Here is a 12,972-nt window from a genome sequence, read left to right on the forward strand (position 1 = left end):
CCCTGTGTTGAACTATTTAATTGATAAGGAAGGTATTTCAATACGGAATAGAAGGAAATGCTGGGATCCCTGGGTCACTTACAGCTCTCTTCCCCCATCCTATCTCTCCTCTGTTATGGAAGCTCCATTAGTAGGTCATGAAACCTGATACTCCTGTGTCTCTGTCTGCACTGCATACTGTCCATCTCACATTCTGGCTGCCTGGTTCTGCTGCTGCACAAGAGGGAGAGCTAGTGATGTCAGTGTGCTCCATCAGGGGGGCCACCTGACAGAGGGAGGCCTGGGGCACAGTATCCCCTGTACCCCCCTCCCTTAATCCGGCTATATTGTGGAAGTCCAGTGGTGCGGAGGGGAGGGGTACTCTTTACCAGGTCCGGGCTTGTTTAGGGGTCCCAACTGAGTCAGTCTCTGTGGGAGACATTATTGTTCTTTGCAGTGCTCTCTGTGCATGTCTCCCTGCAATGTTTGCTGTGTGGCAGCTGTCACATACTGTACACAAGGAAAGGCACAGAGAGCTCCACAGCAGCAAAAGTCGCTGTAGGGAGCCGGTCCGTTCCGCTTTCAGGAGTCCAGGCCTTTCAGACCTTGCTGCACCCATCCCCTCTGCCCAGGTGCAGCAGCTGTGGGTCAAGAGGGGGCTGTACATCTCCCTGCATAATTTGCTGTGTGTCATACACTGGGACACGCACAGTGTGCTCCACAGCGGCATAGGTTGCTGCAGGTAGCTGGTCCAGCGTTCCGTACCGTTTCGACTGTCACTCAATCTCTACTTTGGGTGTGATTCCGTATGTAGGCACCGGAATGCACATGTATGTTAACTTTTAGATGTCGACTGTGAAAAATTTAGCACTTGGCGATCAGTAATTATTGGTTTAAGAAAAACACCTTGTCTTGCAACACTCGCATTTATTTAATTTTATGTTATAGGACAGTGTATTTAAATGAGCTTTAAGGTGTGGGCAGTGTGTGTTTAGGGGGCATTCCAGGTTTTGCAGTACAGTTTTTAGCCCTATCAAACAACTTTTCACGCATCAGAGATTGTTTGTTTGTTTTTTTTGCCTGTATTTTCAAGTGGCACCATTTAGGCACACAGGGCAAGCAAACAGCACATTTATAGGTGCACAAATACCAAACTAATAATATCAAAATATGCAAACATGACTCCTATAATACAGTCTTAATATCCCCTTACGTATGGCTGTGTAATATGAATGAAACTCAAACATGCAATAATGTAGGAGGAAAACTGAAAATTGATTATAATTAATTATAGAGATTGTACGAAGGTGAAGTTTTTACCCAGTAGTACATTCACTTCATGGACTCCAAACTTTGGGGTATATTTACTATAGGTTGCTTTCCATTTATGGGCATCGGGGGTCATTCCGAGTTGATCGCTCGCTAGCAGATTTTAGCAGCATTGCACACGCTAGGCCGCCGCCCTCTGGGAGTGTATCTTAGCTTAGCAGAATTGCGAACGAAAGGTTAGCAGAATTGCAAATAGAAATTTGTTAGCAGTTTCTGAGTAGCTCGAGACTTACTCCTACACTCAGCCCGTTTCGTTCCTGGTTTGACGTCTCAAACACGCCCTGCGTTCGGCCACCCACTCCCCCGTTTCTCCAGACACTCCCGCGTTTTATCCTGGCACGCCTGCGTTTTTCCGCACACTCCCAGAAAACGGTCAGTTTCCGCCCAGAAACACCCACTTCCTGTCAATCACACTCCGATCACATCAACGATGAAAATTCTTCGTTCGGACGTGAGTAAATCTACTAAGTTTTGTGCTAAAATACTTGCGCATGCGCATTTTTGCCTTAATCGCTCCGTTGCGAAAATCGGCAACGAGCGAACAACTCGGAATGACCCCCTTCGTTCTAAATCGATGTTGTGTTTCCAGGGCTAAAACACATATTTACTAACATTTAAAAATGTATATTAAAAAATCATCTGTTAGTAAATATGTGTTTTAGCCCCTGAAATACAACATCAATTGAGATATATTTTCATCGATTTAGTATAGATGACAATCGACCTTAGGTAAATACTCCCCTTGTTGTTTAGATGAATACACTTCCCAAAGCCAGAAAATGGTCACGCACCTTTGTTTTTTGCAATACACTCAAGTGCACAAAATGTATTTATCCACTGGAGGTCAGTATAGTTCTCTGAATCTTGTGTTAAATTTTCATAGAACTCCAGTACAGCTGCAATTTTCATACTTAACCACTAGATGCCACCAGATCTGTAAGTGACTGTTATTATCCATATCATTAATTCATATGGCTTTACTATTTAACATACAAAAAACAAATGCAGTATTATCAATTGTTTTCGAAATTGCTACATTGAGATTCTTTATAAACCTGTCCTACATCCCTAAGAATTCAAAATGTAACACAGCCTGTGTATTAACTCAATTTAAATTGTCTATGAGGCTATGAGGAAATATTTTTTTTTTATCTGAGAGCCATATTTAGTAAGGCTCATTTTTACTAACATTCCTTTAGTTGAAAATCCAATCAGACACTCAGTTTCATGGTTAACTTGTACTAGAGCGGTAAAAACTAATTCCTCAGTGGTTTCTGTAATTCAATAACAGTTATGCAGCTAAATCAGAGCCAGTTTAAGGTCCCATGGGGCACTAGGCAACATGCTGTTTGCCCTAGCCCAGTGTTTTTCAACCATTGTGCCGTGGCACACTAGTGTGCCCTCAGCAGTCTCCAGGTGTGCCGCCATAGAAGCAGAGCCAGGCCCATCAGTGTTTTGCCACTACTGAGGCCCTGGAACGATCAATACTGGTGGGTTTAGTGGTTGCAGAGCCAGTTCTAATTTTGGGCCCGGGCAGTGTTGGGCCCTTCTGGCCTTCTCAGACGTGGCTCAGGCGTTACCTATGGAGAAGCTGCGACATGACATCCTAGGACATGCAACTGCACCATACATCACCATTATATGTGAGTGTGCCTTGGCAATATTTAAATCTTGTTCAGTGTGCCACGAGTTGTAAAAGGTTGAAAATCTCTGCCTTAGGCACAGAGGTGTATTAATGGCTTGAGGGGCCAGTGTGTACTGCACCCCACTACTCTGCACTGCGTGTCCCCCTTAATATCTTCTGCTGGTGGCCAGCTTTCACGTGATATTTTCAGAAAGATGGCAAATATGTAGAACATTGCAAAGATTGTGGCTCCGTGCAAGCCTCTCTGAAATTTTCTGTGCCATCCAAAAGATGCCCACTGCTTAGCTCACAGTGGGATATATTCTGGGTGCAGAATGTACACCATGGGGCATCCCTTGCCACAGGGGCCACTTACTCATCTGCATGAACCTTATAGTGAATGCAAATTTAACCTAATGATCCCAAATAGTAATGTATATATTACCCCTTCTTAAAGTCACTTTAAAGGCAACTCAGTTTGAGACATGGGGGGTAATTCAGAGTTGAACGTAGCAGCAAATTTGTTAGCAGCTGGGCAAAACCATGGGGGTCATTCCGAGTTGTTCGCTCGTTGACGATTTTTGCTATACTGCGATTAGTTGCTTACTGCGCATGCGCAAGGTTCGCATAGCGCATGCGCTTAGTTATTTTACACAAAAGTTAGGTATTTTACTCACGGCGTAACTAAGTTTTTTCAGCATTCTGCTGATCGGTGAGTGATTGACAGGAAGTGGGTGTTTCTGGGCGGAAACTGACCGTTTTCTGGGAGTGTGCGGAAAAACGCAGGCGTTTCAGGGAAAAACGCGGGAGTGGCTGGAGAAACGGGGGAGTGTCTGGCTGAACGCTGGGTGTGTTTGTGACGTCAAAGCAGGAACGAAACTGACTGAACTGATCGCAATGTAGGAGTAAGTCTCGAGCTACTCAGAAACTGCTAAGAATTTTCTATTCGCAATTCTGCTAATCTTTCGTTCGCAATTCTGCTATGCTAAGATACACTCCCAGAGGGGAGTGCAATGCTGCTAAAAGCAGCTAGCGAGCAAACAACTCGGAATGAGGGCCCATGTGCACTGCAGGGGGGCAGATATAACATGTGCAGACAGAGTCAGATTTGGGGGGAGTGTGTTCAAACTGAATCAAAATTACAGTGTAAAAATAAAGCAGCCAGTATTTACCCTGCACAGAAACAAAATAACCCACCCAAATCTAATTCTCTCTGCAAATGTTTTATTTGCCCCCCAATGCAGTGCACATGGGCCCTCATTCCGAGTTGTTCGCTCGCTAGCTGCTTTTAGCAGCATTGCACATGCTAAGCCGCCGCCCTCTGGGAGTGTATCTTAGCATAGCAGAATTGCGAATAGAAAATTCTTAGCAGTTTCTGAGTAGCTCGAGACTTACTCCTACATTGCGATCAGTTCAGTCAGTTTCGTTCCTGGTTTGACGTCATACACACACCCAGCGTTCAGCCAGACACTCCCCTGTTTCTCCAGCCACTCCCGCGTTTTTCCCTGAAACGCCTGCGTTTTTCCGCACACTCCCAGAAAACGGTCAGTTTCCGCCCAGAAACACCCACTTCCTGTCAATCACTCACGATCAGCAGAACGATGAAAAAGCTTCGTTATGCCGTCAGTAAAATACCTAACTTTTGTGTAAAATAACTAAGCGCATGCGCTCTGTGAACCATGCGCATGCGCAGTAAGCGACTAATCGCAGTATGGCAAAAATCTGCAACGAGCAAACAACTCGGAATGACCCCCATGGTTTTTCTCAACTGCTAACAAATTTAAAGAGATGCAAGATGGAATTCTCCTTGGGCCCTTCCACCCACCCTTATGTTGTATAAGGGTTTAACAAATCAATCATTTCAGCGACAGGGTCTGCCACACGACTGTGGCTGAAATGATTGGTTTGTTTGGGCCCCCACAAAAAAAGAAGCAATTAATCCCCTCACCAAAAAAGAAGCAATTAATCCCTCCCTGCACAAACTGGCTCTAGAGAGGCAAGATGTCGTCCTCATCCTCTGATTCCTCACCCCTTTCAGAGTGTACATCCTCATCCTCACAGAGTATTAATTTGTCCCCACTGGAATCCACCATCACAGGTCCCTGTGTACTTTCTGGAGGCAATTGCTGGTAAAGGTCTTCCTGGAGGAATTTATCATTCATTTTGATGAACATAATCTTCTCCACGTTTTGTGGAAGTAACCTCCTACACCAATCGCTGACAAGGTTACCGGCTGCACTCTTTCGGAGTACACACTTGGGGGGGGCAACTTAGGTAAAATAAAGCCAGTTTGTGTAGGGGCCTCCAAATTGCCTCTTTATACTGCCAGTATACATACGGACTGTCTGACGTGCCTACTTGGATGCTGTCACTGATGTATTCCTCCACCATTCTTTCAATGGTGACAGCATCATATGCAGTGACAGTAGACATGTCAGTAATTGTGGCAGCTCCTTCAGTCCGGACCAGGTGTCAACACTTGCTCCTGACTACCCTGCATCATCGCCAGCAGGTGGGCTAGAAAATATCCTTTTCCTCGCAGCCCCAGATGCAGAAGAAAATGAAGGAGGAGCTGTTGACGGGTCATGTTCTGCTTGAGATGACAATTTTCTCACCAGCAGGTCAACGTAGGCTTTAAACCTAGGAACGAGCATGGTGGCCAAAATGCAGTGCTCTGATTTCAACAGATTGACCACCCATGAATCCTGGCAAAGCGAAACAAGGGCTCCATCCACAAGTCCCACATACTTAGCGGAATCACTCCGTCTTAGCTCCTCCTTCAATTTTTCCAGCTGCTTCTGCAAAAGCCTGATGAGGGGAATGACCTGATTCAAGCTGGCAGTGTCTGAACTGACTTCATGTGTGGCAAGTTTGAAGGGTTGGAGAACTTTGCACAACACGGAAATCATTTTCCACTGCGCTTGAGCCAGGTGCATTCGCCCTCCTTTGCCTATATCGTAGGTGGAAGCATAGGCTTGAATGGCCTTTTGCTGTTCCTCCATCCTCTGATGCATATAGAGTGTTGAATTCCACCTCGTTACCACCTCTTGATTCAGGTGATGGCAGGGCAGGTTCAGGAGTGTTTGCTGGCGCTCCAGTCTTTGGCCCGCAGTTGCTGAATGTCGATAGTGGTCCACAGTTTTTCGGGCCACTGACAGCATCTCCAGCACGCACCTGTCATTTTTGTAAAAAATTCTGCACCACCAAATTAATTGTATGTGCAAAACATGGGACGTGCTGGAATTTTCCCAAATGTAATGCACACACAATATTGGTGGCGTTGTCCGATGTCACAAATCCCCAGGAGAGTCCAATTGGGGTAAGCCAATCTGCGATGATGTTTCTCAGTTTCCGTAAGAGGTTGTCAGCTCTGTGCCTCTTATGGAAAGCGGTGATACAAAGCGTAGCCTGCCTAGGAACGAGTTGGCGTTTGCGAGATGCTGCTACTGGTGCCGTTGCTGCTGTTGTTGCTGCAGGAGGCAATACATCTACCCAGTGGGCTGTCACAGTCATATAGTCCTTAGTCTGCCCTGCTCCACTTGTCCACATGTCCGTGGTTAAGCGGACAGTGGGTATCACAAATCCCCAGGAGAGTCTAAGTAGGGTAAGCAATTGTGCGATTATGTCCCTTAGTTTCCATAAGAGGTTATCAGCAGTGTGCCTCTTACGGAAACCAGTGATAGACAGCGTAGCCTGCCAGGAGCGGTTCTTGGTGCGGGCAAGCAGTGCCTGCCGCCTACCCGCACCCCGCTCCCCGGCTGCAACAGACGCCGTGGGCTGTGTGGGCGTCCGCGTCATTATTGACCTCTTATGTCTGTGCGGCGCTGCTATGGGAGACGTCATGACGTCTCTCCCATAGAGAGGAGCTGCGGGCGGCCAGGCGGAGCAGCAGCAGCAGCGGTCGGGAAGCAGGAGCGGGGTTGGTAAGTATGTTTTTTTTGTGTGTGTGTGTGTATGTAAGCGGCTACTAAGGGGCCCAGCAACAGGGGTAACAGCAACAGGGGGCACAACTACTCGGGCAAATCTACGGGCGGCATAGCTATAGAGGTCACAACTACTGGAGAAAATATACTGGAGGCATAGCTACAGGGGGCAAATCTACTGGGGCACAGCTACTGGGGGCATAACTACAGGGGGCAAATCTACTGGGGGGCAAATCAACTGGGGGCACAACCACTTGGGGCAAATCTACTGGGGGCACAATTACTGGGGGCATAACTGTGGCCACGCCCCTCCCTTCCCCTATGAAGCCACACCACTATTTTTTGCCACGCACTATTTTACCATTGGGCTGGGCGCCAGTGGAAACTTTCGAACTGGGCGCCACAAGGTGTAGAACTGGCCCTGTAGCCTGCCTAGGAACGAGTTGGGGTTTGTGAGGTGCTGCTACTGGTGCTACTGGTGCCACTGCTGTTGTTGCTGTGGGAGGCAATACATCTACCCAGAGGGCAATCACAGTCATGTATTCCTTAGTTTGCTCTGCTCCACTTGTCCACATGTCTGTGGTTAAGTGGACACTGGGTACAACCGCATTTTTCAGGACACTGAGGACACTTTTCTTAATGTCCCTGTACAGTCCGGGAATCGCTTGCCTAGTGAAGTGGAATCTAGACTGGATTTGGTACCGGGGACACAGTACGTCCATCAACTGTCTAAATCCCACTGCACTAATGGCAGATACTGGATGCACGTCTAACACCAGCATAGTTGTTATGGCCTCAGTAATCTGCTTTGCAACAGGATGACTGCTGTCATATATTTCATTTTCCTCGCAAAGGACTGTTGGACAGTCAATTGCTTAGTTGAAGTAGTACAAGTGGTCTTCCGACTTCCTCTCTGGGGTGACGATCAACTCCCAGAAGCAACAACAGCAGTGGCAGCAGCAGTAGGCATACCACTCAAGGATCCTCCGGAGGAATCCTGGTTAGGAGAAGACTCGTTAGTCATGCCAGTGACATGGCCTGCGGGACTACTTATGTTCCTGACTGTGGAGGAAATTGACGTTGAGGGAGTTGGTGGTGTGGCATGCAGGAGCTTGGGTACAACAGGAAGAAAGGATTTAGGTGTCAGTGGACTGCTTATGCTCCTACGCAAAGTTTCTGAACTTGACAAGGACTTCTGATGAATGCGCTGCAGGTGACGTATAAGGGAGGATGTTCCTAGGTGGTTAACGTCCTTACCTCTACTTATTACGGATTGACAAAGGCAACACACGGCTTGACACCTGTTGTTCGGATTTGTGGAGAAATTATTTCACACCGAAGAGGTGGCTTTTTTGGTATTTTGCCCAGGCATGACAATGGGCTTTCTCATCCCATGGACAACAACTGTCTCCACTGGTGCCTTATTCAAACAAACCACATCACCATCAGAATCCTGATCGTCAACTTCCTCCTCAGTGTCAGCTACACCAATATCCTCCTCATCCTGGTGTACACATGAAGCCGCGCTCATCTGAGGCGGCTCCATCGCAAACGAGCACTCCCGGAGTGACTAGGCGATCCTTCCGCCTAGTCACGCCGGGAGTGCACAGAGACGCTCCCATTCAGAGCATCTCTGTCCAGACGCGCGAATGGAGACACTGTTCATTCAAGTGAATGGGGCGCTTCTCCGTCACAGGCACGCACGCCCAGTCAGAGACTAGGCACAGACGGAGCCATGACTAGCGTTGCTCCATCTGTACATCTACAGTGACATTCCTCAATCTCAATATAAGCAACTAGACTGGCGGTGCCCCTCTCAGCACTTGCAGAGGGCGTGCAAATGGTAGTAGGAGCCTCCTCTTTCCATATAGTCTTGGGAAGGTCAGGCCTAGACATCGCAACCGCGGACACACTTGGACTCTCCTTGCGGATTTGTGATATCTCTGAACACACAGTTATTTTTTCCTGTCCTTTAACAAGCTTAATATTTTTTTTTTCAAAAGGGAGGAGGGCTACCAATCTCATGAGAAGCTGAGCCACCAGTCATGAACATAGGCCAAGGCCTTAGCCTTTCCTTGCCACTTTGTGTCGTGAATGGCATATTGCCAATTTTACATTTCTCATCAGATAATTTTTGCTTCTTAGATTTCACGTCCCCTCTATGACAATGGGCATCGGCCTTAGCAGACGACGTCGATGGAATTGCATCGTCAATGTTATGACTGATGGCAGCAGCAGCAGCTTCAACACTAGTACTAGGAACTGGAAGTGGTTCCAGATCTTCCGCTATTTTGTTCCTCCAAATTGTTGTTCTCCATTTCACAGGACAGCACCCCCTTATTATTACAGCACACAGAACAGTGCCCCTTTATTTTCACAGCACCCCTGTATTCTTACAGCATACAGGACCAGTGTACTTTTATTTTAACAACAGCACCCCTGTATTTTTACAGCATACAGGACCAGTGTACTTTTATTTTAACAGCAGCACCCCTGTATTTTTTTACAGCATACAGGACCAGTGTGCTTTTATTTTAACAACAGCACCCCTGAATTTTTACAGCATACAGGGACAGTGTACTTTTATTTTAACAGCAGCACCCCTGTATTTTTAAAGCATACAGAACCAGTGTTCAGTGTTAAAAACAGCACCCCTGAATTTTTACAGCATACAGGACCAGTGTGCTTTTATTTTAACAACAGCAGCACCCCAGAATTTTTACAGAATACAAGACTGGGCCAGCACCCCTGTATTTTCCCAGCATGCAGGACCAGTGTGCTTTTATTTTAGCAAAAGCAGCACCCCTAAATTTTTACAGCATACAGGACCAGTGTGCTTTTATTTTAACAACAGCAGTACCCCTGAATTTTTACAGCATACAAGACTGGGCCAGCACCCCTGTATTTTCACAGCATACAGGACCAGTGTACTTTTATTTTAACAGCAGCACCCCTGTATTTTTTACAGCATACAGGACCAGTGTGCTTTTATTTTAACAACAGCACCCCTGAATTTTTATAGCATACAGGGACAGTGTACTTTTATTTTAACAGCACCCCTGTATTTTCCCAGCATACAGGACCAGTGTGCTTTTATTTTAAAAACAGCACCCCTGAATTTTTACAGCATACAGGACCAGTGTGCTTTTATTTTAACAACAGCAGCACCCCAGAATTTTTACAGAATACAAGACTGGGCCAGCACCCCTGTATTTTCCCAGCATGCAGGACCAGTGTGCTTTTATTTTAACAAAAGCAGCACCCCTGAATTTTTACAGCATACAGGACCAGTGTGCTTTTATTTTAACAACAGAAGTACCCCTGAATTTTTACAGCATACAAGACTGGGCCAGCACCCCTGTATTTTCACAGCATACAGGACCAGTGTGCTTTTATTTTCACAACAGCACCCCTGAATTTTTAACAGCATACAGGAGGAAAGTGCCACTGCCCCTTGTATAACACAGTGACAGCCAGGACAGCAACACTCATGTACAGCTGCAGCACCCCTAACAGCACATGAAACACCAGTGACAGCCAGGACCTACAGGTACACCCCTGCAGAGCACATACTGACCCCACCTGACACCACCACCCACAGAGAGACAGAGGTCTGTCCCCCTCACTCTCCAAGTCCGGAGTGAAAATGGCGGCGACGCACGGCTGTTTATATGGAATCCAAAACCTGCGAGATTCCGACAGCAGGATGATGACATTTTGCCTAGTTCTGGTTTCCAAATCTGGCGGGAAGTCCCAAGCCTGACTCGAATCCGGGCTTGGAGCGTGAAGTTTGGGGGGTTCGGTTCCCTGGGAACTGTACCCACTCATCTCTACCAGATAGTAATTGTCTGATTAATTATTTCCCATGTTTCCAAATTGAGTTATAATTTTGATCCAGTCACTGATATAAAAATGCTGTTTGTATGATGAGCTTTGTGTATGTATGTGGAGACAGGGAGACAGGCTGTGTATAATACGAATACATACATCAGAAATTGCCTCCGTTATGGAGTTATCCATGTGCATTTTTGCCTGCATGCGTTGTAGAATTGATTTCATTTTATGTAATAGCCATATAGATGTGTCCTCTTACATCTTTGTACCATGCACTACAAGTCGCGTTACACATAACGCGAGTGCCCTTTTTTTTGCATTTTTCCCTCGAAAATGCATCTTAGATGCAAAGTAATGTAATAGGATGCACACGCAGCTTCTGCTGATTAAAATTATATGCAGCATGCCTATATTCCGTTAGTGACTGCGACTGTATTTGCATACAAAATGATTCATTACAGTGTTTTCATGGAAAACACTGTAACATGGAATTTCGGATGCAGATAGAGCTACAATTACACACAGAATATAGGCACGCTGAATATAATTTTAATCAGCAGAAGCTGCTTGTGCATCTTATTACATTACTTTGCGTCTAAGATGCATTTTTCATGGAAAAAAACGCAAAAAAAGACACTCAGCACTACCAAGCCCCACCATGGCATGGCGCGACTTCAAGGGCTGTTTTGCGTGACTGCAGCAAAGATGTGTGAGGACACATCTGTAGTTGTCTACCCTCCCTCATTCTGCAGGACACTACCTGAAATAGTAGAAGTCTCCCTGACTCCCTGAATAGACCAGCCATCTCCCTGATTGCACCTTACCCCATTATGCAGCTGTTACCAGAGGAGTAACTAGGGTCTTTGGCGCTCAGGGCAAGTTGAAGAATGCCCCCCCCCCCTAAAAACACACACAAAAACATCCCTTTGGCACGCACACTCTTGAAAAAGGGGTGTGGTCGACTAAGAGGAAAACCAGGGGCAGAGAAACAGGGGGAGAGAGAGAAAGACCGACCATGGGAAGAGCGAGAGACCAACCATGGGAAGAGCGAGAGACCGACCAGGGGAAGAGCAAGAGACCGACCAGGTGTAGCGCGAGAGACCAACCAGGGGAAGAGTGAGAGACCAACCAGGGGAAGAGTGAGAGACCGACCAAGGGAAGACAGACAGGGGGAGAAAGAGACTGACCAGGGGTAGAGAGAGAGATCAAGGAAAGAGAGACCAGGGGCAGATAGAGACCGACCAAGGGAGAGAGAGGGAGAGACCCATCAGGGGGAGAGAGTGACCATGGGCAGAGAGAGGGAGAGACCAACCAGGGGCAGAGAGAGAAACCAGGTGCAAAGAGAGAGAGAGACTGACAGGGGGAGAGAGAGGGAGAGAATGACCAGGGGCAGAGAGAGAGAGAGAGACCAGGGGCAGAGAGGGGGAGAGACTGGCCAGGGGGAGAGAGAGGGAGATTGACCAGGGGAAGAGAGAAGGAGAGATCGGACCAGAGGCAGAGAGAGAGAGACCGGGGCAGAGAGAGACCAGGAGCAGAGAGAGAGAGACCAGGGGTAGAGACAGGGAGAGACTGACCAGGGGCAGAGAGAGAGACCAGGGGAAGAGAAAGGGAGAGACTGATCAGGGGCAGAGAGAGAGGCCAGAGACAGAGAGACTGACCAGGGGCATAGAGAGACCAAATAGAGCCAGAGAGAGATACTTACCAGATGCACAGAGAGACTGAACAGAGGCAGAGAGAGAGAGAGAGACAAGGGGCAGAGAGGGGGGAAAGACCGACAAGGGGGAGAGAGAGGGAGATCGACCAGGTGCAGAGAGAGGGAGACACCAACCAGGAGAAGAGAGAAGATCGACCGGGAAAGAGGGAGAGAGACTGACCAGAGGGAGAGAGAGGGAGAGACTGACCAGGGGCAAAGAGAAAAACCAAGGGGTGAGAAACACCAGGGGCAGAGACTGGGAAAGACCGACCAGAGGAAGAGACAGAGACAAGGGGCAGAGACAGGGACTCCAACCAGAGGCTGAGAGGGAGAGATTGCGGCGAGAAAAACCAGAAGCAGAGGGAGACCAGGGAGAGAGATGGAGACATGGTGTAGAGAGAGACCAGTGGCAAATAGGGAGACATGGGAGAGGTGTTTTCACGACACCCCCTCTCCCCCCTCATACTGACATCCACATATGTACACATCTCTCCCCCCAAACTGCAGCCATGTCTGCATACATCCCGCCCATGGGTGTGGTTCATCAAATCGACAGTATCTAGGTCGATAATGTTTAGGTCGACCACTAT

At 47.4% G+C, this 12,972-nt stretch overlaps 1 protein-coding gene across 1 annotated transcript in view; it reads left to right on the forward strand.

The window, feature by feature from the left end:
* SPMIP4 (sperm microtubule inner protein 4) overlaps positions 1-12,972 on the forward strand; it is a 208,656-nt gene that overhangs the window by 35,127 nt on the left and 160,557 nt on the right. The gene's annotated exons all lie outside the window — the stretch shown is intronic.

The sequence above is a fragment of the Pseudophryne corroboree genome, chromosome 5 (assembly GCF_028390025.1).
Source record: "Pseudophryne corroboree isolate aPseCor3 chromosome 5, aPseCor3.hap2, whole genome shotgun sequence".
Taxonomy (NCBI): Eukaryota; Metazoa; Chordata; class Amphibia; order Anura; family Myobatrachidae; genus Pseudophryne; species Pseudophryne corroboree.